The 25,626-nt window shown below is 47.9% G+C and overlaps 1 long non-coding RNA gene across 1 annotated transcript in view; it reads right to left on the reverse strand.

Annotated features, from left to right (window-relative positions):
- The window catches only part of LOC125943068 (uncharacterized), a 216,870-nt gene that overhangs the window by 139,055 nt on the left and 52,189 nt on the right, over positions 1-25,626 (reverse strand). The window contains exons 2-3 of the long non-coding RNA XR_007465528.1: positions 10,926-11,033; positions 978-1,657 (exon numbers count right to left, since the gene is read on the reverse strand). This is a non-coding gene — a long non-coding RNA (uncharacterized LOC125943068). The remainder of the gene's footprint in view (positions 1-977; positions 1,658-10,925; positions 11,034-25,626) is intronic.

A 25,626-nucleotide genomic window follows, 5' to 3' on the forward strand; every position in this document is an offset into this window, starting at 1 on the left:
ACATTACCATTCTTCCCTATGCTTGCGTCATACATCGTGTTCGTCCTTGCGGTATCGCTACGTTGAGTTCCGCTCGCATCAGCCATTTTACGCTTTAAATTTCGGCACAGCTTGTGGGCGGTGTACAGCAAAAAGACAAGCGGCACAATGCAGAAAGAGATAAGCAAATACTGCACAAAAAATATTGACCAGAGATGTAACATTGCATGGGATAAAAGTAAGCACGACCAAAGGCATCGTATTTTCTTGTAAAGAATTTATTAACAGAATCGCTGAAGCTTAGTTTCAAGATTTCTTCCAAGTGTAGTTGAATAGTGCAGTGAGTTCGATATCCTACAGCGAAGTGCCTATGTCTGCTTCTATATGAAAATGTCGGGATGACACCGCAAAACACTGCAGCCTTGTTTCGCCAAAGCTTGTCCCTTCTTGCAAGAAAACAATACTTATTTTTCATCACGAGAAGTTTTGTACCGACTGAAAAACGAGGCGCGCTGATGTGCAGTTATTTAACATCCATAAAGCTAGGTTCGCCGAAATGCGCATGAATGCAACAGAGACGCAGCCGGGGCATTCCACTGGCGTACAATAAGCCTACACCAAGGCTGTAAGACATCGTTTCACTTTTGTTGATCTTAGTTTGGAAGGTCGGTAACTAAAGCAACAGTTGTCCCCAGTAAGCAAACCTTCCACATCTCTTCACTTATAACGCAGAAATAAAAGTGATGAAAATTAATATTTATGCTTAGGTGAAACTGCATATAAAGAAAGAAATAAATATCGATGTGCAATTTCGCAACACCTTAAAGTAACGCGAACGGTCGTCGCAAGACACAATGCAATATCCTCGTACGAATTTGCTGCGGTCCATTATGCGCGCGCTTCAATATTATAAATCGACAGCATGGTTCTTTCGAGACGTCTGGCTTGTCTTGATGGTTGCTTGGAAGGTCGCTATCTTAAATTAAATGTAGGCAAACCTACCGGAACTCTTTCGCAAACCTTCCAGAACTGTTCCACATGAATAAATTATAACGCAGAAATATTATCAATAATAACGCATAAATCGATAGATATATAGCGCACGAAATGAACACGTACACTAAAATACACTACATTGAGAAATAGGACCGAAAGGTAGTCGCTACATGAAATAAACGCAATAATCACGCACAAATACACCGCCACCACACCAAGCGGAGCAAGAACCTAGCCCGACAGGTTCGTCCCTATAGACACAGCGAGATTGCGGCTCGGAGGGCACTGGCGACTGCGTGCCGGAGACACGCCCGATCCATGGTGGAATCCTATACCTGTGCCGTTTCCAAGATGAAGCGGCGAAGAAGCGTGAACAAGCCGTCGCCGGTGAGATCTCTTGGCGAGAACGGTCTGCTTCGCCCTCTCTCGCCTACGCGAGTCCCGTAGCCACTTAACCCCGTGCACTCTCCGCTGTGTCTTTAATGGCTGTTGACCGGTTGGCGTCGTCCTCTGACCTTGGCTGTACTCGGTGGCTTCGCTGCGCGGCCATCCCGGGAAGAGACGCCATCAGGCGCATGCGCGAATATGACAGTGGGAAAACCGGCGACCAATGACCGAGTCAGCTCCTCCAGGCAGAGGACACTTCCCCACGTCTCGCCGGTGACCCCAGGGGTATCGTGAACTGCGAAAAACGGCAGCGTCGTTCATCCTGCTAGGATTACTAAACAAGCAGTGGCATTTCAATGCACTCGCGTAGAATTACTTAAACAACGTCACAAAGACGCTAGCTCTTCGCGGCATGCAGTGCGTTTCCGATAAAAGGCGGTGCTTTTAAAAGCTAGTTGGTTGTGCATTACCGTTCTTTAGGCATGCATTGCTGAAGACTAAGTACGAACAAAACAAACCTAACCAAAAATGTTTATTACAAAGCAAGATAACAAAAAAACTGATTGATCAGAGTGATTTCATATATGAAGCACACAATCATCGAGCGCTTCAAAATACAATGAAGGTACGTCACCACTGGGTATAAACCCTGTGAAATGTCGTTTTGCGGAAATCTGAACATGGAGTGGCACATATCTCCCACATATAAATTCGCCTTCAATGTGTCACATGAAGAACGTGGTAACTGAGTAAGAAGAAAATGTGAAATACCTTTCAGGGGGGGGGGGGGGGGGGGAGTCCTCGGTAGTTTGGTTTTGACGCGTGGGGTGCCGGGGGTTGTTGCCAGTTTCATTCAGACTGTGTCGCTCAAAATTTGTCGTTGGACAATTTGCAAACGCGCAGTCATAAGCAGAAATGGGCACACTCGTGAGGGCGCGCCTTCCTGGGGAAGTGCTCACGCTCACTTTTCACGGAGTTAGACTAGGGTGAGGTGGGGAATGTTGTCGGTAAGGCTTTAAGTCAGAGGGTGAAGGAGTGCACACGTCTGGGGGTGAGGGTGAGAAAGCGTGTGCCTATCCTTTAATAAAACATCGCATTCTGTTATCTTTAAATAAAGTTTGTTTGTTGGATCGTGTTTTGTTTAACTGAGGCTAAATGAGAAATTTGGCGATTCAAGCCGGTTTGTGTTACCTCTAAATTGTTTTCTAATATCAGCGGCACCCCATACGCACGGTTGAAGAATAAATGGTGGCTGCACGAAAATGTTCCAGTTTCGCCCGAACGGCGAAGCATCGACAAGCACGATGTCACGCGCGCACAGGTGAGCACATCTCGCTCGATGACCGCGAAAACTCGCTGTGAAAACGCCGGACTAATAAAGCGCGTCAGCAGCAGCGGGCAAATTGATCTTAGCGCTGTCTCTCGTCTCGCTTCAACGAGAACTCAACATCGAAAGCACAGCGCATACGAAGCTACCGCCAATCGGCGCATGCAGCGACGCCGACGGCAGAAATTCGCTTAGTGTCCATTAATTGCTATCGCAATAAAACATGCGCGCCCCTAGTAATCTATAGGCCACTGGGCAAAACGCCAAAAGCTCAATGCACGCAGAAGAAGTCCACACAGGCTCCTTCTGAAAAGAAAGCTTACACGGATGGCTCGGAGACGCCCGAAGGCAAATTGCTCAGTGCGCCAGTCTTTCCAGCCCTTTTGCGCATTGAACAGCAACGAGCGATGCACCAGGTGTCGTCTGTCGAGGTTTCGATGCGTCACAGCGCCATGGAAATGCGCGGTGCTGTGCAATTCGTGCACGGCGTTCATCCATATGCGGGACAACATACCGCAAGCTCACCACACTCGACCTGAGGGGACCGATCGTCGGATCTCAAGACCCCTACAATAATTTCGTCGCCGCAATAATGTCCACACCTGCCGACAACTTGCGGCAGGTGGCCACCATCCTTCAACCGTCTGCCTCCTGAGCAGCCAAGCAATGCGGTTCGCTTTTTAACCTTACACAACGCACCCCAACCCACGAATAGCGCGCAGATAGACGCTAGCATGAACATTCCATAGAAGCATGGTATAAGGTCCATAGAGTTGCGTGTTGGGTGTGTCTGCATTGACAAAAAAAGAGATGCAACTCCGTAACCTCGCCAACTCGAGCACATGCACGAACTACTCGGGAGTGGAGACCCTGTAGCAGTTCTTACTGCGGTGAAGCACATTCCCGCCTCAGTGGAAGGAACTGCGGGAGAGGGCTGCCCACCGACAGCCGCGGGGCGCATTTATGCGGCCTGCGGGTGCTCTACAAAGCAAATGTGTACAGTGTATCTGAAATAACGTTCTCCCAGCTGTTCAATATTAAAATGACACGGTGCAAGATACAACTGTAAGACCGACGGCTCTTGGTTACCAGCGCTCCGGCGACCTTTCGCCGTAATCCCGAAACTCGTACCTTGCACTTATTTTTAAATATCTTTCTCTTGGCCAGCGCTACCTGGTACACCCTATATTGTGACGTAATTGGGATACACAAAGCAAGCAGCGCGATTTGCTTGGCACGTGGACTAAGGTGGAGATATTTACATATTCGCGAACTGTTTATTGGTGTATACAGGGTGCCTTAGCTTGCTTTGGCTAAGGTAAAATCATTGTTGCTGAACTAATTGACTCATAGTTATGGTGGGAGAAAATGCTCTTTTCTGTCTTGTCGTTTCTTCACGTAATTTCAGGTCCTGTAATAACTTCACGTTAGAGAGGTGCGGTAAAGGAGTGCGCGAGAAATTGTGTGGCTGGCCACTCTACTCAGGAAGTAACAATTTCATTCTGTTTAGTTTGATGAGTCTAAACCCAGCTTAGCAGTTTATAAAATCATATAATAGGTTCCTCATGGATACTGCAAAATTTTCCAGGAAACGTCTAATTCCGCAGTGTCTAGCCTCTCGTCTATTACGCAAATATTGTTTCCGCGTCAGAAACAAATTCGATGTCGCAATAAAAAAGTACCACGCCACTACGCCCTATACGACCACTTTAGCATTGTTTGTATAGGCGCCATAAATAAATCCATTACACTAATGCTGACAAAGGGACAGGACACTGACGTAAGCGCTTGCTTCTAGGTTTCGTTGCCCAAAGCAACAGGCGTGGTTATTAATCTCACGATAACCAGTTGAAAAAAAAATAATCTCTCTGCCGTGCTACTTTCTCAGTGCAAGCGTATTACGATTAAATCCCCGTCCGTTCACACATGGCGATGTTTAGACCATTGCAATTGTGACGCGCATAACGAAGTCACCTGCGCTTTTTCGTATTTTGTGGATTTACTTAATAAGCGCGGAAAAAATGGTTGGACATAGAAATATAAATACTGTGGAATTGATCGGTTCTCCTCTGAAGAAGAAGACGCGCCTCCGTCCATAGCATTACTATTATAAATTGTACTGTTTAGGAAAATTAATCTGTCTATTTTGATTACTAAATGCCCCAGAGTGGGTACGTGCCATGTTTTAAGGACGTCATCGTCATCATCGTGCAGCTACATCTCCACGCTTGAATCGCTCGGCTCGCGCTGCTGGTTGCTGCTGTCTTCCAAGACGTGTCTCACGCTGTTCCGCCGTTCGTACTCGTAGCGTCCTTGGACCGAAGGACCGCACCGCTAATACAGCTCATATCAATTGGTGGAGGTATCTGGCAATCGCTTGCCCCCTGGAGCTGCGCCCCAGAACCCTTCCGCCCATCATGAACGACAGAACCGACCCGCCGGTGCCTTCGCCCCAGTCCGTCATCTGGACCAGGGTTCCTCCACAACGTAATCTAAAGTTCTTCAGTAGTGCATATGACACAGACGTGGAGGACTGGTTTACATCCTACGAAACGGTCAGCGCACATAACAAGTGGTGTGACGCCTCGAAGTTGACCAACGTCATATTTTATCTTGCTGGCGTTACCCAACTCTGGTATCATAATCACACAAGCGGCGACCCGACATAGTCAACTTTCAAGACGTAATTCAAAGAAGTGTTTGCATAGACTAGCGTGCTCGCAGAAAGGTTTAACCACACTGTCGGTGATATGCTCGCCATGTGCGTGGTATCTGATCATGGTAACTGGGACTGCGTTATTTTTTTTAACATTCACTTACAACACCGCGATATAAGCTACTATGGCATTTTCACCTTTCTTCCTCCTTCATGAAAGCGAGCTACCGCATACCATCGGCACTCTCCTTCCATACTTATTTCCACTGATGCACTAGAAAAATGAGCAAGTGAGAGATATATATATATTGAACGACAATAAAGGGAACCGAGGGGCCCGATTGTTATTAATCATATCATAAGAAGCCAATAAACAGTGACACCATGGATAACATAGGGTGTATTACTTGTGCTTACTAATTGAAATAAAGGAATGAAAAATTTATGAAAATGAAAATGGATGAACAAACAACTGGCCGCAGGTGGGGAACGATCCCACGTCTTCGCATTACGCGTGCGATGCTCTCACCATTGAGCTGCCTTTGGCCGTATTCCGTAACACTTCGGTTTTCGAAAGATTCGGTTTGGCGGTGGCGTTCCGTTGGGGCGGTCGGTTGACGTAATGAAAACTAGTGGACGGACACAGGCCAATCGGCGCAAGGTTTTTTGGGGTAGTGAACGTCACAAACCGAGTAAAGATATAGCAATTTACGAGCGCTTCTTGGTAAAAAAAATAATGTGTTCATGGTATTGATAAGGTTTATATTTTTCATTATGAAACGTGTGTGAGTTGTACTGGCGGTGAGTGACTTAACGAATTTTGTTTACTTCGGTTGATCCATTTATGCAGCTGGGTGGGTCGTCGTACGCTAACTTCGCCTTGCGGCCCCAATAGGTGACACGTAAAATAGCGAGGGATTGTGGGATCAACCGTCTGCTAGCTGCTTCCGGTTCGAGTCGGCGCAGCCGCCGCCACCGCTTCGCCGTTGAATTCCATTGATGCGCTTGCAGTACGTTCTCCTTTCTGGGGTTTTACGTGCCAAAACCAGTTCTGATTATGAGGCATGCCGTAGTGGAGGGCGCCGGTTTAATTTTGACAACCTGGGATTCTTTAACATGCACTACAACGCAAGCACACGGGCGTTTTCGCATTTCGCCTCCATTGAAATGCGGCCTCCGCGGCCGAGATTCGATCCCGCGAGCTCGTCGTGCTCAGCAGCCCAACGCCTTAGCTGACTGAGCCACTTGCACTTGCAGTCCGGCTTTGTCCCACTCGAATATTACCCGGTTGCAGGTGCCTAGCAGAACCATCGTCGGCTGTTCAGCCGATGGCTGCTCAAATTCAAGGGTTAAAGGTGAACACATGTAACTACTGCCTTGCCGCAACCCTTGCTGAGTCAGCTGTGCACAAGCATCAGAGGAATGACTGCCACTTCCAAAACTGTAACAAGGCTGCAGAGACCATCCGTGAGCAAAAATAAAATGAGCGTACAGTGCCACTTGTCAGGCGGTGATTAGCTGTGTAAGGGCCGACACGGAATGATTCCTCAAGATATTTCTTACTTTAACATTGACTCAGGCAACCAGAACTATGTCAGTACTCGCATGCACATATAGAGGTTATATGAAACGAGGTTTTACGGCGCGAATTTAAGCGGGACACAGCAAGATACATACAGAATACTCGTAGCCAACTAGCCCTCCTTCGCTCCTTCAGCACAGATAGAGATAATGCTCACCCGTAATAAGACGGCGATACGGCCATTCTTGACAAAAAAAAAAGCGGAAAGTCTAACTACATACCACTTCAAATGAACCTAGAGGTTCGACCGAGAAATGCCGTTGACAGCGCGCAAAGTTATCATTTTCAGCGCTAGCTGCGCCGTTATACTGACGTTATTGACGCGAGACAGAAGAAGAAGGCCGGCACTGAAGCAGAGGTCAGCATTAGGCCGGCACCGAAGAAGAGGAGGTAGAGGTGTTGCTCCTCGCCATCTTGGCTGGTTGCTGCTACGCCTGTGCTACTCGCCTATTTTGTAAATATTTGTAAATATACGTTTTTGCGCAACATTTTCTGGTGGAGGTGCGGGGTACGCTGCCTGTTCATCCCCGTCACCCAAGCACGGAACTCCGAAGTGGTCGCCGCATTGTTACCTCGGTGATGGCCACCGAAGCACGCACCGCACCGGAACCTACCGTGCAGCAGCCGTCCCCGCCGTCTGTCATCTTATTGCTTCCGCACGGTGGCGCACCGACGGGGGGGGGGGGGGGGGGGGGGGCATTCGCGGGTTGTAACACCCCCCTGAGGCCGACTTAACCCCTCTTTTGTTTAACCCCTTTTCTTTCCTTACGCATTTGAGTACTGCAACTAAGATGTAAGACGCGCAATGGTGTGCACACTCGCAAAAGGAGAATTTTTTGACATTTTCCAGTGAAGAAATCGAAATTAGTGCTGTTTACATGGTATTGGCAAACTGTCAACCCCCCCCCTCTGGCAAAGATCCTGGGTGCAGTACTGCTTCCGCAAGATCCGGGCACCTTCTCTGGCACAGATAACGTGGACGTCGAGGACTGGATTTCATGCTATGAGGGTGTCAGCAAAGAGAACAAATGGGACGATACGCTTCTGCTGGCCAATGTGATATTTTCTCTGAAAGGAACCGCGCGCGTCTGGTACGAGACGCATGAACACGATCTGACTAGCTGGAACGTTTGCCAAGAAAAACTGAATGACTTGTTCGGCAAGCCCTTGGGTCGTCAACTAGCCGCTAAAAAAGAACTTGGCTCCCGTGCGCAGTCATCTACTGAATCATACATTTCGTATATTCAGGATATTCTAGCGCTTTGCCGTAAAGTTGACGGTAACATGTCCGAAGCGGACAAGATCGGACACATACTCAAAGGAATCGGCGATGACGCATTCAACCTGTTATTATTCAGGAACTGCGCCTCCGTGGATGCTATTGTGACAGAGTGTCGGCGATTCGAACAAGCTAAATCCCGCCATATCGCCCAGCAATTCACCACGCTACCCATACTGCCGCATCGCCATCCTGTCAGCAACCACTACCTCCGTTACAATCGCCGGTTTCGAACACTTTGACACAGATCTTTCGTCGGGAACTAGAAGCAATGTCACCAGCCCCTATCGTGCCCGATGTCTCGACTGCCAACCTGCCTATGGTTTCATTTATTCAGGCCGTGGTTCAACAGGAGATCACGAATTTGGGACTCTCCTCTGTGTGAGCTGTTCGCGTGCCACCAGTCGCACCAGTCACACCACCAGGTCCACCAGTCGCGCCGCGGAACCAGCCCTTTTACTCGCGATACCGCAATCCCGCTGAGTGGAGGACGCCGGATGATCGCCCAATATGTTTCGCGTGCTCTCGAGTTGGGCATATTGCGCGACACTGCTGGAGCCGTCACACGTCACCGACTGGCTGGAGCCCCCGGAACCCTCGTCCTGAAGGCTACTCCCGTACAACATCCTCGCGCTCTCCATCGACTGACACGCCCGACGTCGACACTCGCACCAACATGTACAGCAGGTCACCATCGCCGCGCGATCGCCGATCTCGCACGCCACAAGCCCCCCGATTCCCTTCGCCGCAAGCCCGCCGTTTCCCGTCGCCTGCCAACTCTGGACGCTACGCATCGGAAAACTAACGAGTGCAGCGCCCGGTGGTGACGCTGCATTCTCGTCCTGGCCTCGAAATCCTCGTCTTACAGTTCCTACCCGCTCTAATTAGCTCTAAGTCGAACTCGACGGTGTTAGTGTTACGGCCCTTATCGACACTGGTGCACAGATCTCGGTGGTGAGCTCTAGTCTTCGTGAGAAGCTGAAAAAAGTCCTGACACTCGCCGTGCTACGTACAGCGAGAGTTGCCGATGGAAGCACACCTACTGTTGTTGGAACGTGTACTGCCCGCGTTACTATATCAGGCCATACGACGAGCGCTCACTTTCTTGTGCTCGAGCAATGCCCATACGACGTGATCTTGGGCATTGACTTTTTGTCGACACATTCAGCCCTCGTCGACTGCGGCACCGGTGTCCTGCAACTTGAACTCCCTTCTGCTCCAGAGACTCTTCCTGCTAAACCTACGCAACTGTGTTCTTCAGAGTACGTGCGATTACCGCCTCAATCCACTACTTATGTTCTTTCGACGCCATCTCCTGCTGTCGCTGACGGGGATTACGTTGCATCCCCTATTACTGACGTTGCCTCGGCACACAATGTGACCCTACCCCACACGGTTGTCGAAATTTCCAACAACGTAGCTTATCTACCTGTGTTCAATTTTGGCTTATCCGGCCGTGTTATACCATCCGAAATGGTATATTTACCATACGAGTTGCTCTTTTCTCGCCATGCGTACATAAAATTGATTAGGCATTTTATTTTTGTTGAATGAATCTAACTGTGCATCGTTTTAATTAAAAAAACTCTTTTTTTCTTTCGCAATGTTTGTTGCCTCCAAACATGGTCGCTCTTCAATCGCTGCTCCCATAACCACCCTTGCAGATGTCGGTGACAATTCGTTCTGAACTGCTTTTCGCCCGAAGCTTCGGGACCTATGTGGATCGACCTTGCCACAGGCACCGCACACGCCGTCATTTTGCTCCGAGTGACGCGTTATCGCCCGTGCACACGGCACGCACAGGCTCTGCACACGGCACACCGCGCTTCGGGTAAGACCGAAGCAGCGCGCGCGGCTTCACTTCGTAGCAGACGACAAATTCAGTTTCCACGTGATAACATCTGCGTGACGTCATCAAAAAATGCGTTCGCGCCCTCAGGCGATGGCGTGACCCAGGCGGCGACCAATCGCTGCACGCAAACCGATTTCTTCGAAAACTGAAGCGTTACAGAATACGGCCCCTGGGCGCCGTTTTCCTATCCACTTTCTGGGGTACTTATGTCGTACAACTAGAATTAACCCTAGGAGTGTTAGGTTTGTGAGTGATGGCGTTGGCTAATACTCCCAGGGTTAATTCTAGTTGTAAGACATAAATACCCCAGAAAGTGGATGGGAAGACGGCGCCGCGGTAGCTCAATCGTGAGAGCATCGCACGCGTAATGCGAAGACGTGGGTTCGTTCCCCACCTGTGGCCAGTTGTTTTTTCATCCCTTTTCATTTTCATTAATTTATCATTTCATTATTTCAATTAGTAACTACAAGTAATTCCCCCTATGTTGTCCTTAGTGTCACTGTTTGCTGGCTTATATATATATACTGGCTTCATATATATATATATATATATACTGTGTGTGTGTGTGTGTGTGTGAAGGAACTATATTATCGAAACTGGTGTTTAATATAATCAAAGAACTGCAACCGCACATAGAAAAGCAAGAACAGTTAATTTCGACGTTTCGGCCATGGTCCGGCCTCGATCAAGTGTGATGAACGCTGGACCCCGGGCGCAACGTCGAAATTGATTTCTTTGCTGTGCAACGTGGGCCTTCCCTTCTTTCTGATTCATATATAGCTTAGATTTATTGGTATGTTTCAAGGGAACCTGTTTCTTACTGGGAGTCCTGACCAAGCTAACTTCGGGGGAAGACATGCATCTTACCCGTAATCTGGTCGACGGCGTTTCCACGGGGTGGCTGAAGGCGCAACACGCCTGACAGCTTCCCGAAGACGGAGGAGCCCTCCAGGTGACCGCCTCCGGGCACTGCTGCTGTAACGTAACGAGTATGAGGGTCAGTGAAAATTGTCACTGACCCAGGGAAAATTGTCGAGTTGTCGGAACGTTTCACGCCAGGTAGTAAAAAAAAAAAAATAAAACTTGCACAGCACTTCTTTGACCGTACTGTGACAGCCAGCAGGCACCCATTGCAAAGGACGACCCTTAGCACATGTGTTTTGATGCTGCTGCTAATGGGAGCCGTCGCCGGTGAGAAGATACGATAGAGCTTGCTGCAAAAATTACATTGAACGATATCTGGCGCTAGTGCCTACGGCAGCTGCAAGTGAGGTAGTGTAGCCATCATGACAATGACAATGCGTAGATTTAACTAAATTGTGTCTTTGCTTTAAACGACTTTGTGACTATTGTGAAAAAAATTGCATTGTAAGTGCAGTAATTCGCAATGCTTACGCTGATCTTGTCTATGCGCAAAAAGTCGGTTTCATCCGTTCGAAAATTATGGTTCGTCACTTGGAAAGATAAAGCCTTATCGATAGCCCCAATTGAAATTCGAAGCCACAATCATGATGCATTGTACAAATCCGTGAACTACACCCATTGTACCCACGGTAACTGAAGAATACTAGTGCCAGATGTCCCTTCAGCATTTTCAGCAGAAAACCCTACATGGTCGACACCACCTGTTTATAGAGCGAAGCAGATTAGGGCTAGGTTCCCCAGGATCGTGTCCGCCTGTAGAAAAAAACTATCAGCATTCACTTTGGTTCTATATGCGAGGTGGTTTGGCTGCATGCGCGTGTTGGTTTCCCGTCAGTTGAGCCTTACTCGAGGTGTGAAGACGGATGACGGTATAACGGAAGGCCGTTATACCCCTCGTGGGCGCGAGCTCGCCGGCGTTGTTAGCGGAAATAATCATACCGAACCACCCCAACCACGCTGGACGTCCGCGTGGCGGAAGGCGTTAGTGCACAAAATTGAATTTCACAAAGCAAAACCCGTCAGAAAAATCGTGAAGTACGACTTAACCACAACTAAAGACGTGATGGCGTCGGGTGGTAATTTGAATATACGAGAAAAACGCCTGATAAGCAGCCAGGGATCTTTCAATGCTATCGCGTTCCACAATTAAAGGCAGAGCTTAAGCGTCCTCCAATTTTTTTTCTATCGCCCTTCAGCATTGGCTAGTAGCGGCTACAGAGCAAGCACTGGCCGGTCGCGATGCGGAATTGAGGCCAGAGAAAGCGACAAATATGCAGTCACATTGTCTCCCACACTGTAGCGTATGGTTGAAGGCTCCGACGCATTGATTCAAAATTTTATAACCTTACCAGTAAAAAATGTCGTAGTTTCACCCGAAAGGTGAAGCATCAGTTGCGATAGCAAATAAATAGAGAGCTTTACGGACTAAGGATAGTAGTTTTGTTTGCTGTATAAACTTGGACATGCTGCCGCACCAGCAACTCGCCGTACTATTGTCGACGCTGTCGCCGTTTTGCCCGCGTTCGCACCGAACGCACGCCGCGGTAGTGACTGTTGCCGGTGCCTCTGGGGGCGGCTCGGAGGTTTTCGACGAGATCAAAACGGGGCACTCATCGAGCAGCGTCGGAAGTCTATAGCGCCTTCTCGCCTCGCAACGTTTTTATATAAATACGTTTTATATAATTTGGTGCCGCAGCTAAACGTCGCCTCTGCTCCCTCCCTCCCGTCCCCCCACGGGCTTTCGCGCGATGGAAGAAGTTCCGTTCGCTCTCTATATATGGTGATTGTAAAGAAGGAAAGAGACGCTTAATTCTGCATCCCTTCAGAGAGCACGGCGCAGAACGTGCGTTTGCTCTGCGACGTGCTTTCACTCACCGTGAAAACGCGCGTCCTTCGCCCCCTTTCACTCGCACATACAGCGTCCGGAGCGCAGCGACGATTTCATCGACGTTGACGTCATACGTAACCTCACGGCGACGGCGACGCCGACGGCAGAGATCCGTTTTGGAGGGTCCATATAATTGCTCTCGCAGTAAAACTTGTTCACGTCATCTTAAAAGTGCTGCTGGCAGCGTTGCTGTCTGCGTTGTTCGCTGTTCTTTATCCCCTGAGCCGCACAAACTAATAGCTGACCTGTAAGCTTAAGACGGTAAAACACGACGTGAAAACAAGTATTGCGTCACGGATATGTTGCAATATGACAAATGATACATCAATCACAGCGAAGCCGTATAAGCGAGCTCTCACAACCATAGGAAGTACGGTGTGTTTAACAACTCATAACCCAGCATGGAGGAACATTGATAAAAATGAAAATAGATTCAGGATTACAGGTACCCCTAAGGGCTTCCTTTGTATTTTCGTGCGCTAATTTGGGTGGAAAACAATTTTTTTCCTGCATGAATCGTCCTCTACCTTGCGGGCGTCCACGGAGCTGATCTGCCAGGTGTCCAGCCTATTCTACCAGTCTAACTGAATAGTTGACCGTGTATCTCCGTTTCTATTGATATAAAATTTGACTCACAACACCTGTCACCGATGCAGCTCTGATGAACCAGAGCCACTTGCGGTCGACGATGACATGCTACAGGGCCTGCGCTGCCTGGTACAGAGAAACCGCGAGACAGCCGGCAGCAGTGCTGGAACGGGACCGCCTTGAGCCAAGCCCAGGCGTCACCCTGCAGTATCTGGCCACCGAGAACCACGGAAGCCAGCACACTACCATTGACGCTGCCTGCTAGGAAGACGGTCGAGGGCTGCCACGGCTGGCACGGAGCTGCCATGTTGCCTCCGCTGTCCTCTCGGTGTTCCGTCCAGAACGAGAGAGAGAGACCCCTCGCGTTCGAGCACGTTCGCGTGGCAACGCGCTGGAACGCCGCCAGCGGCTACTTCCTCTTTTTCGGTTCATCTCTCAATTGCGCGCGCAGCGTATTCGCCTAAACATGCATATCTACAAAAATTTGGATTAAGCTTCGCTTTCAAGAGTGGAGCGCGACTGCAGCTGCAGCTGCAGATTATGCAACCTTAGTGGTTACCGGGAAACGCTGGCGCCGAACGCTATGCACGAAGGTGGGCTTTCTGGTAGAAGAGCGGCTTTGTCAAGAATGTAAGACAAAGTAGAAGCAGCATTAGTGATAGAACGTCCAATATTGGAATTCGGCTGTGTATTGTTCTCGGGAAGCCCTGCTTATAAAACTAAATCTCTGGTTCTATTGGAGCGTGAAGCACTGCGCCTGTGCCTGGGACACCCCTACGTTTGTAGCAAAGAATGTTATTTATCAGGAAGCGCGCCTACCAATATTGCCCTGCAGATTCCGCATCTTAACGATACAAACATTTCTCAAATTTTACAGTTCTCCAATTAGACGATCTGAATATGTATTTATAAAAGATCCAAACTCCTTCTTTCTTGCTCATTGGCCACGTTTTCACACCCCACAGATTATTTTTGTACAAAAGCAATTAGACAGTTTGAATGTAAAAATTCGAGACGTTATTCCATCATATGATTCAAATAAGAATTTAAAGATTGAATGAGATGAAATTTTCCCACAGAACCCTAAGTTTCATTCAGTCCGGTTATTAAATAATATGTTCCAAGATTACCTTGCACACGTACACACAATTAACCTAATAGCCACTGACGCTTCCGTGAATGACGAAAAGGCGGGCGTAGGCATTTTCTCGCTTTCGCTTGGCTGGTCATTCTCCTTCAGACCACCAGATTTCAGTCCCGTATTTGAAGCTGAGCTCTTAGCAATGATTCTAGCTTTGCGGAAACTGCCTTGAAATGAATCCAGCGCGTTAATTCTAACAGATTCCCTTTCTGTCTGTACTGGGCTTACAGCTTCAACAAATTCACCGGGTCTAAAGACGTTTCTAACATTAGTTCCCCCCCCCCCCCCCCAGCTGAATCTTATAAAATTATTATGGGTACCAGGACACTGCGGATTACATTTAAATGAAATGGCCGATTCATTAGCGAGAGCATCCCTGAATGGACCGATACTATCGGTCCTTCCAGTGGTGGCACAAATAACAGCGATCAGATATCGGAAATATACAATTCGTAGAAATATCACGGAAACAATAACATCATGGACTGAATTTCAGCACCTAAAATTTCCGTGGAAAATTCATTGGTGTCCATCAAGACAATCGCAAGTCATTCTTACAAAATTACGTTGCCGTGTCCCACCATTAAATTTATATTTACACAGGGCTGGTCTGGCGATATCGCCGCTGCACCAATTCTGCCTAGAAATAGAAACCGTAGAACACTATTTTTTATTATGTCGTCGGTATAAATTACAAAGAAAAAGACTTCTTGAAGTACCGCTTGCTAAATTAGGGTTAAATTTAACATCAGAATCAGTACTCACTTTCGGTGCCTCGGTATTGGGCTTTAGCCACAGGGACGTATTTGATGCCGTTTGTGGTTTCATTCAATCAACAAAACGAATAAAATTTTAAATTCCCACTTTTACAATTCTCTGAGAGATATTTCAGTTTTAATTCATGGCATTAGTATTATAAATTATGCAGTTCAGAAAAATTAATCTGTCTGTTGTTCTGATTAGTAAATTGCACATTATCTGTAGTTTCAGAATGCATATCTAAAAGTTCAGATGCTCAATTTTTGGCCAATCCCCCGAAGTGGGTACGAGCCATGTGCTGAGGATATCATCATCATCATCATCGTCGATAGAACGGTGTGGCAGTATATAACCCGCATATACCGCACGTCATATAGCAAGACGTGGTATATATATATATATATATATATATATATATATATATATATACCTAAATATATTCTCAGAGTCTGCGTGGTTGGAGATGAATTTTTCGGCCAGGGAAGGCGGCGCCCACGCTGAAGCCGACGCCGAGACCGACGCCGGATTTTCTTGGACACGGGGCCATTAACGCTGTCGCGTTAAAATCATCACAACGAACAGCCGTCCGGAAGAGGAATTTTCTGTGCTTTACACCATACTCTTTCGTGAGAATCCTCTTACAAGAGTGGTGTTTCGCGAAGGGGGAACCGCGAATAAACGGGGAACGGCTAAGCGCCGTAACTATAAGATTTTATATTTGGGGGATAATCGGGCATTGTTTGTATGATATTAACACGTGTACTTTTTGCCGTGACCGCTTTTCACTGGTTAACGCTTGTCAGTCTGTGCTAGACGAGTCTTTCAGAGACACACGTTTCTCGTAGATTATCCCTGGTTGTGTGTGTTGCCTATGTTGTCGCTGAAACGTGTATAACCAGACTGCGTGCTCCAAGCGAATACGGGTATGCATTATGGAACCTAAGCGATTAAGCTGGAAGGTATATCAAGTCATGCAGAAATAGGCGACCTGTCTGATCCCCAGATCAGATTTCAACGATCGCCACCTGTACTCGCCGCTGTTGTTGTGCTTGAGTGTTTCTTGTGTCGCAACTTGAGTCGCAGTTGTCATCCTCTGACTCAACGTCGCTACAGCATAACAGTTTTTGCGAGTTCAAATAGCGGACGCGTTTGATAAACTCAGACCTATTGTTTTGTGATTATTGTGCCACGCGCTCGTTAGGATATTCCCGATAGAGGGTATCTGTCATTGGCTATGATCATCATCATCATATTAAAGCAGTGTTTACCTAAAATAACGCAATGAGAATGCGAAAACCGCAAGCCCTAGACAGCAAGCCTCCAAACGTTGCCTTACATTTTATTGAATATTGTAAAGTAAGAATGACCTAATGGATTAATGCACGTGTAGTGATATAAGCAATAATTCAATAACGCAATAATAACGTCCTTGAAACACGATCATGCACTTTAGAATAATCTAAAAACAACGCTGTATTTATTGGTTTATATGGGCAACACTTCGAGCGCAGTCTTTTTCGTATAATTGAGAGTGCGATGAAGAAGGGTACACGAAAGAACCTATGAAAGTGTCTGTTTTTACTGTACATGTAAGGAATGAACTAAAGCACTAAGTCATACAAGGGAACGAAACAAATAGACGTCGTACTCACTCTAGACACACTAATTTTACTTCCATTCTAACTAGCGGTGGCCTAAATTTTACCCTTTCAATTATGGGCACAGCATGTGGGCGGTGTAGAGCAGAAAGACAAGCGGCGCATCGCAGAAAGATAAGCAAATATTGCATAAACAAATATTGACGCGACATGTCACATTGCAATGGATAAAAATAAGGAGAACCAAACACATCGTATTCTCTGGTAAATATTTTATTAACAGATCAACTAAGCCTAGAAAGTGTCCAACGAGTACCGTTGAATCATTCACTTTCTTTTCCAGTTCTATATCCTACGGCAGAGAGGCTATATATCTGCTTCGATATAAAAATGACCGGATAATACAGCAAACCACAGCAGCATTGTTTCGCGAAAGCCTCGCCCTTCCAAGAAGAAGTAATTTTCTCATCACGCAAAGATCTGTACCGAATGTGAAATGAGGTGTGCTGAAGTGGATTTCTAGTTCTCTGCACAAAAACTGTTTCACATAGAATGGTCACAGTTGTCCACAAAAACTTCAATAAAGTTAGGTTCGCAGAAATGCGCATGAATTCATCAGAGACGAGATTTTGCGTTTCACTGACACACAATAAACCTACACCAGGGCTCTCTGTATAACATCGTTTCACTTTTGTTGATATTTGTTTGGAAGGTCGCCAACTAAAGCAACAGGTGTCCCCAGTAAGCAAACCTTCCAGATCTCTTCGCAATTATAACGCATAAATAAAAGGCATGAAAAAAGAATATTAACCCTTAAATGGAATTGTATATATAGGACGACATAAATGCAGATGGGCAAATACTGTACACCGTAAAGTAGACGCGAACGATCATCACAAGAGGCAAAAAGCAATGCAATAGCCTCGTGTCGAATTGACTGCAGTTCATAGTGTGTGCGCTCCCATATGATAAACCTACAGAAAGGTTCTTTCGAGACAACGTCTGGCTTGCGTTGATGGTTGTTTGGAAGGTCGCTACCTTAAATGAAATGTAGGCAAACCTACGAGCACTCCTTCAAAGCAATAAATTATAACGCAGAACTATTAACGGATACAATAACGCATAAATTGATAGATATATAGTGAACGAAATAAATATGTACGCTTAAATAAGCTGCATTACGAAATAGACGCGAACGATAGTCGCTACAGGAATCCGTCGCATAAATAACGCATAAATACTCCGCCAAAACAACAAGTGGAGGAAGACCCCAGCCCGATAGGTCCTCGCTATCGACGGGCGAGATTGAGGCACTGTAGGCACTGATGACTGCGTGCCGGAGACCCTGCTGATGCATGGTGGAATCCTCGGCGTTCTGTATCCATTATGTTGATGCGCCGAAGAAGCGTTAACAAGCCGTCGCCGGTGGCCCCTCTCGGGGGGAACGGCTTGCGTGGCGCTCACTAGCCTCCGCGAGCCCCGTAGCCACTTATCCCAGTGCGCTCTCCACTGGGGCTTTCGTGCCCGTCGACCGGCCGGCTTCGTCCTTGGAGCTAGGGTGGACGCGGTGGCTTCCTTGCGCGGCCATCCTGGGCAGAGGCGACATCAGGCGCATGCATCAACACGGCCGTGGACACCAACAGGGCCATGGGCACCAACACGGCCAGTGGCCGAGTCAGCTCCTCCAGGCAGAGGACATCTCCCCACGTCTCGCCGGTCAGCCCAGGGGTGATGCAGTGCCAGGCTGCTATCCCGCGGTTATTAGTTCTCTGCGAAACAAAGGCAGTGTCGCGCATCTTAATAGGACAACTTTGCTGTACATTCAGGGCATTTCAAAGAATTGCACAGAATTTCTTCAATAAAAAACGTCAGAAAGACGCGAGCTCTTCGCAGTGTCCAGTACGTTCACGGAAAGGGAGTGCTTTTGAGAGCCACTGGGTTCCGGATTACCATTCTTTACGCATGCGTTGCTGAAGACCAATCACGGTCAAAACAAAACTAATCAAAAATATTTATTACAAAACAAGACAGCAAGAAAACTAATTGTTCGCGGTGATTTCATTGATGAGGTGCATATTGTTGAGCGCTTCAACGGCAAAGAGGGGACGTCAAACGCTGCGTAAATCCTGTCAAATGTCGTTTTAACAATATCTGAACCAAGAGTGGAAAGAACTTCCCACATCTAAGTGCTTCTTCAATGTTTCCCATAAAGAACGTGATAACTGGGAAAGAAATAAAAGTGTGAAATTCGTTTCGAGTTTTCGGTAATTTGTCCATTACGCGTGAGGTGCTGGAGGTTGTCATACGGAGGGAATAAAATAAAAACTCGTTGCCAGATTCTTCACACTGTGTCGTTAAAAATGTGTCGTTCACAACCTGTCGTTAAGATCTGTTGTAGGACAGTTCACAAACACGCTTTTATAAGCGGACATGGGCACCCTTGTGGGGGCGCCCCTTCTGAGGGAGTACTCCCCCTCACTTTCACGAACGAGAGTGAGGTGTTGAATGTTGTCGGTAAGTCTTTAGGTGAGACGGTGAGGGAGTGCGTGCTCGGCTAAGTCATTCTAACCTTTATAAAACATCACAATCTGTGATGTTTGAATGCCGTTTGTTCGTTTGTTTGAGTGAGTAAAAATGAGAAAGTTGTAATTGAAGCTGCTTTGTGTTACCTGTGTTATCTTCTAACATTAGCCAACTTTTGGGCTGCTAGGCGCACTAAGGATAGTAGCTTTATCGGCTATATATGCGCTTGTAAATATAGGCATACTAAATAAATTAACAAGCCTGGTTTCACTAGCGTACAAGCAAACGTGAACGCGTCTCACCCGATGACCGCGGAAACTCGCTGTCAAAAGGCTGTAGTGAGTAAGCGCGGCAGCAGCAGGGAGCCAATTAACCTTCATCTGCCACTCGCATTAACGCAAACTAAAAGCCACGAAAACACAGCGCAAAGCGGACTTCGTTCCTGCCGCAGATGGCGTTCAAGAGAGCTGCCCGGGCGGAAAGGCTCGGCGTATAGTACTGGGCCTCCACTCTGCCTACCCTCTCCCCCGTAGCCCTGCAGCCCGGTGGGCGCACGCGGTCGATCGGACGAACCCTTGCAAGCCTTTCACTTTCACTCAACGATTTCATCTCCCTTGGGCTTTATATGAAACCTCGACGGCTACGATCGCAGAAATGCGCTTGGAGTGTCCATATAAATGCTATTGCAAAACATATGTGCCCCTAGTGCCCTTGCGAGCCCTGGTCATGCCGACACCAGCTCTCGATGCACATGGCACACCATAGGCCACTGGGAAAAACAGCCAAAGTCTCATTGCACACTAAAGTAGTCCACACAGGCTGCTTCTTAAGAGAAAACCTTCACCGATGACACCGAGACGCGCGAAGGCAATGTGTCAATGCGGCAGTCATTCCACCCCTTTAGCGTATCGAACATCAAAGAGCGACGCGCCAGGTGAAGTCCACAGGCGAGGTTAGGAGGCGTCACAGCGCCACGGAAACGTGCGGTGCGGTGCAATTCGTGCGCGGTGTTCAACCGCATGCGGGGCGAAAAAGGGCCACGGCGTACTCATCTTGCTTGGCATAGACGGCAAGCTCACCACACTCGTGCTGAGGGGACCATTGCCGTATATCTCAAGACCCCGTCCAAAATATCGACGCACAAATAGTGGTTACACCTGCCGACAACTGCAGGCGGCCGCCAGCCATCAGTCGTCACCCTCCAGAGAAGCGAAGACATGCGGTTCGCCTTATAACCTTAGCAACGCACCCCAACCCACAAATAGCGCGCAGATAGACGTGTGGTGTTTTAGAAGTAGCTTGTAGAGATAGTAGTTTTATCGACCGTATGAGCTTGTAAACATAGACATACTAAAAGAATTCGTGCGCGGTGTTCAGCCGCATGCGGGGCGAAAAAGTGCCGCGGCATACTCATCTTGCGTGGGATAGACGGCAAGCTCACACCACTCGTGCTGAGGAGACCGATTGCCGTATATCTCAAGACCCCGACAACAATTTTGTCGGCAGCACACCTTCCGCCAATGCGCAGCAGGCGCCCTCCAGCTATCACCTGCCTGCTTCCTAAGCGGCGAATAGCGCAACTTTACACAGTGCACCGGCGATAGCGCGCAGATAGTAGCTGGTCGGAACATTTCAAGGAAAAATGGCACAGGGTTGATAGCATTGCGTGTTGGGTGTGTTTGCATGGACAAAAGAGGACATGCAACTCCTTAGCCTCGCGAACTCGAGCACATGCAAGCACTACCAGAAAGGGGAGACCCTGGAACAGTTCGTACTGTGCTGCAGTGCATTCGCGCCTCAGTGGAAGAAACTGCGGGAATGGGCTGTTGGTTACCAGCGCTCCGACAACTCATAACCGTAGGCCTTAAAGTGCACTGTGTTTTATTGCGATAGCAATTATATGGACACTCAAAAGCAGATTTCTGCCGTCGGCGTCGCCGTCGCCGTGAGGTTCCGTATGACGTCAATGGAGATGAAATCGTCGCCGCGCGCCGAACGCTGTAAGTGCGAGTGAAAGGGCGCGAGGGACGCGCGCTTTCACGGGGAGTGAACGCACGGCGGAGAACAAACGCGCGTTCTGCTTTGTGCTCCCTTAAGGGCTGCAATAGTAGGCGTCTCTTTCCTCCTCTATAATCACCATATATGTAGAGCAAACGTGCCTTCTTCCGACGCACGAAAGGCCGTGGGGGGGAGGGGGAGGGAAGGGAGGCGAGGTTTAGCTGCGGCACCAAGTGCCTATTTATATCAGAGGCTCCGGCAACAGTCACCAACGCCGCACGCATTTTGAGCGAACGCGGGCAAAACGCCGATGGCGTGGACAACAGTTCTGCGTGTTGCCGGTGCTGCTGCATGTCCAAGTTTATACAGCTGATAAAGCTAATATCATTACTCCGTATAGCTCTCTTCAAATTTGCTATCGCAATTGATGGTTCACCTTTCAGGTGAAACTGCGACAATTTAAATTATCTTTCTCTTGGCCAGCGCTACCTGGTACATCCTGTATAGGGACGTAATGGCGATACATGCAGCAAGCACCGCGATTTGGTTGGCACGCGGACGAAGGTGGAGATATTTACACATTCGCGAACTGTTTATTGGTGTATACAGGGTGTCTTAGCTTGCTTTGGCTAAGGTAAAAAATGTTTGTTGCTGGACTAATTGGTTCATAGTTATGGTGGGATAAAATGCTCCTTTCTCTCTTGTCGTTTGTTCACATCATTTCGGGTTCTGTAATAACTTCACATTAGACAGGTGCGGTAAAGGAGTACGCGAGAAATTGTGTTGCTGGCCACTGTACTGAGGAAGTAACTATGTTATACTTTTAGTTGCACGAGTTTAAACGGAGCTACACAATTTATAAAATCATATAATAGGTTCCTCGAGGACGTTGCACAATTTTCCAGGAAACGTCCAATTCCGCAGTGTCTAGTCTCATGTATTTTGCGCAAATATGTTTTTGCCGTTAGAATCAAATTCCACGTTATATGAAAAATTGCAACGCCACTACGCTCTATACGAGCGCTATAGCATTGTTTGTATATGTGCCATTGCTAAATCCATCACACTAATGCTGAGAAAGGGACAGGACACTGACGTGGGCGTTTGCTTCCAGGTTTCATTGCCCAAAGCAACAGGCGTCAGTATTATTGTCGCGACAAACAGTTGAAAAAACTGATATATTGGCCCTACAACTTTCTCAGTACAAGCGTAGTACGATTAAATCGCCATCCGTTCAAACATGGCGTTATTTAGACCATTGCAATACTGATGCGCATAACCAAGTCACTTGCGCTTTTTCGCATTTTGTGGATTTCCTTCATGAGCGCCGAAAAAAGAATTGGACATAGGAATCTAAATACTGCGGTATTGACTGTTTCCTATGTGAAGAAGAAGACCCGCGAAGAAGAAAACCCGCCTTGGTACATAGCTTTACGATTTTAAATTGTACTGTTTAGGAAAAAGAAGGTGTGTTTTGATTACTAAATTGCACACTAAATATAGTGTCTAGAAACAGTACTAAAACTTCAGGTGCCAAATTCTTGGCCAATCCCCCACAGTGGGCACGTGCCATGATTAAAGGATATTATCATCATCATCATGGTCCAGCCGCATCGCTAACGCTTGGCTCGCTCGCCTCGCACATCTGGTCGCTGGTGCCTTTCGAGACGGTGCCTCTCGGTGTCTCGCCGTTCACACTCGTAGCGTCCTTGGACCGAAGTAGCGCACCGCCTATAAACCTCTTATCAAATATTGGAGGTAGTTAACGTCCCCACCTTGTTTGCATGCTGGAGCTTCGAACCCCCGAGTGCTTCCGTCCATAACAACACAGACCCGCCGGCACCTTCGCCCCTGTTTGTCATCTGCACCGGGGTTCATCGACAGCGTAATGCGCAGGTCTTCAGCGGTGCAGATGACACAGACGTGCAGGACTGGTTTACATCCTACGAAACGGTGAGCGCACATAACAAGCGGAACGACACCTCAAAGGTGACCAACGTCACATTTCTTCGTCACAGACGAAGAAGGGGTTTGCTTAGCGATAGCGGAACCTCGGCTGGCACTCAACACCGGCGGTTGCGTCCCAATAATCCCGCTCTTCACGGAGAGTTACCCGTAACAGGGTGGTGGAGGAGCTGGGTACACGACGTCGGCCGTACTACGGAGTCGCAACCGCTTGAACTTCGCCGGAGCCGCCGTCTAGCCGGTCTCTCGCCGACAACAGTCATCATGCCACAGAACGGAGGATCAGACCCGGAGCCAGTGGCAACCGCCCAAAGGTCAACGCCAGCTGCTCCTGCACACCATTACATCGAACCACGCTCGTTCGCGGGAAGAGCGGGAGAAGACTTGGACGAGTGGCTTACGCACTACAATTGAGTGAGCCGATATAACCTCTGGAACTCGGTCACGAAGCTTGACAACGTCGTCCTATTTTTGAGAGAAACCGCACTGATGGGGTTAGAGAACCACGAAGAGTCCTTAACAACATGGGAACTCTTTGTTGAGGAAATAAGGAAATGTTTTGGCGACATTGATGCCAAAAAGAAACGCGCGGAGAGAACACTTGCCCAGAGCTCAAACTGCAACAGAGACATGCACTACCTATATAGAAGAAGTACTCAAGTTGTGCAAAATCATAAACCTGCGGATGTCTGAGAACGACCGAGTCAGACATCTTATGAAAGGAAGAAGACGTCTACAATTTTCTGATAGGGAGAGAAGACCTCACGTCCATCTCAGATGTGTTGCGTCACTGCCGTACATTTGAGATGTTGAAGACACGTCGGATTGCGCCCAAATTTGGACGACTGGCAAACGGGAGAACTGCAGTAGCCAGCGTCGATACGAGTCCGTCCACCAACCTTGCCTCTACTATCCGGCAAATAGTCCGCGAACAACTGCGCCAACACAATGACCTAGTGTGCAACACAGTTCAACCGCCGCCTACGTACCCAGTGTATCACTCCGTGCCCACAGCACCATGCGCTACTTTGGCGCCGTCTGTGTGTGTCACGGACGTCAATGCGGCTGGAACGACGTGGCCACATCCGGAGACGTTTCCGTCAGAACAGCGGTACGGTCAACGCTTTCACTCCAGCCGTGATGCACAAAGGCGGACAGCTCCTGTTCTGCGTACTCAGGTGCTCTACCCTGTTCGACGACCTCTGCCGGCTGAGGGCTTTGAGCGGCATTTCGTCGAGCTTCCTCTGCCCTTGTGCTACGACTGTGGTATCGAGGGCGACATCGCCAGGTATTGCAACGTGGCCCCACAACGCATCCAGCCGCCGATGTACGACCGATCAACAACATCTGGCCAGCAACGCGTTGGCAGTGCGTACGTCATTTGGTGCACGTCATTTTGACGTCACCGTGTGATAGGGTGCTCGACATACAGGGTGGTTTAGGGAACACTTTCAAAAATGTTAAAAGGTTGCCTTTGGCAGATAGCAAAATTCTAGTTCATGAGAGCGGCTCTACTCGAAGAGGCGCACATGCACAAAAATTGAAATGCATAAGCAACTAATTCACAAAAATTAGCTAATTACATTTTAGCTAATTGCCCTATGGCTCAAATTGCAATTTCCAAATTTTAGCCGTGGAGGTCACATGGCCGATCCAATTGGAACGAGTTCTCAGGATGACACCAGTGTCGAGATAATAATTCCCGAACTTTGCGGAGAAATGCATCGGCGTTTCAGTTACTTTCTTAACAAAACGTCGTTTTGTACTATGAAGCACGAAAGGAACTGGAACGCCAATGCATATCTCCTCAAATTATATTCTCCAAAGTGGTCTCATCCTGAGAATTAGTTACAAATAGATGCACCTTGTGAACTCCAAGGCTAGAATTTGTAAATTGCAATATGGGCCATCCGGTAATTATAGTTAAGAACTTAATTAGTGAATTTTTGTGAACTCGTCGATTATGCATTTCATTTTTTTGTGCAAGTAATGACCGCCTCTTCGAGTAGACCATCTCATGAACTAGAATTGTGCTAGCTGCCACAGACAACGTTTAAAAAGTTTTTGAAAGTGTTCGCTGAAACACCCGGTATATTGAATAAACGAACACGCCTGTATCGTACTGCGGCTGGTACATTCGAAAAACAACGCACACGAGCCACTCTGCACACGCATGGTGCGCTT

The sequence above is a fragment of the Dermacentor silvarum genome, chromosome 2, assembly GCF_013339745.2.
Source record: "Dermacentor silvarum isolate Dsil-2018 chromosome 2, BIME_Dsil_1.4, whole genome shotgun sequence".
In the NCBI taxonomy this organism is placed as follows: domain Eukaryota; kingdom Metazoa; phylum Arthropoda; class Arachnida; order Ixodida; family Ixodidae; genus Dermacentor; species Dermacentor silvarum.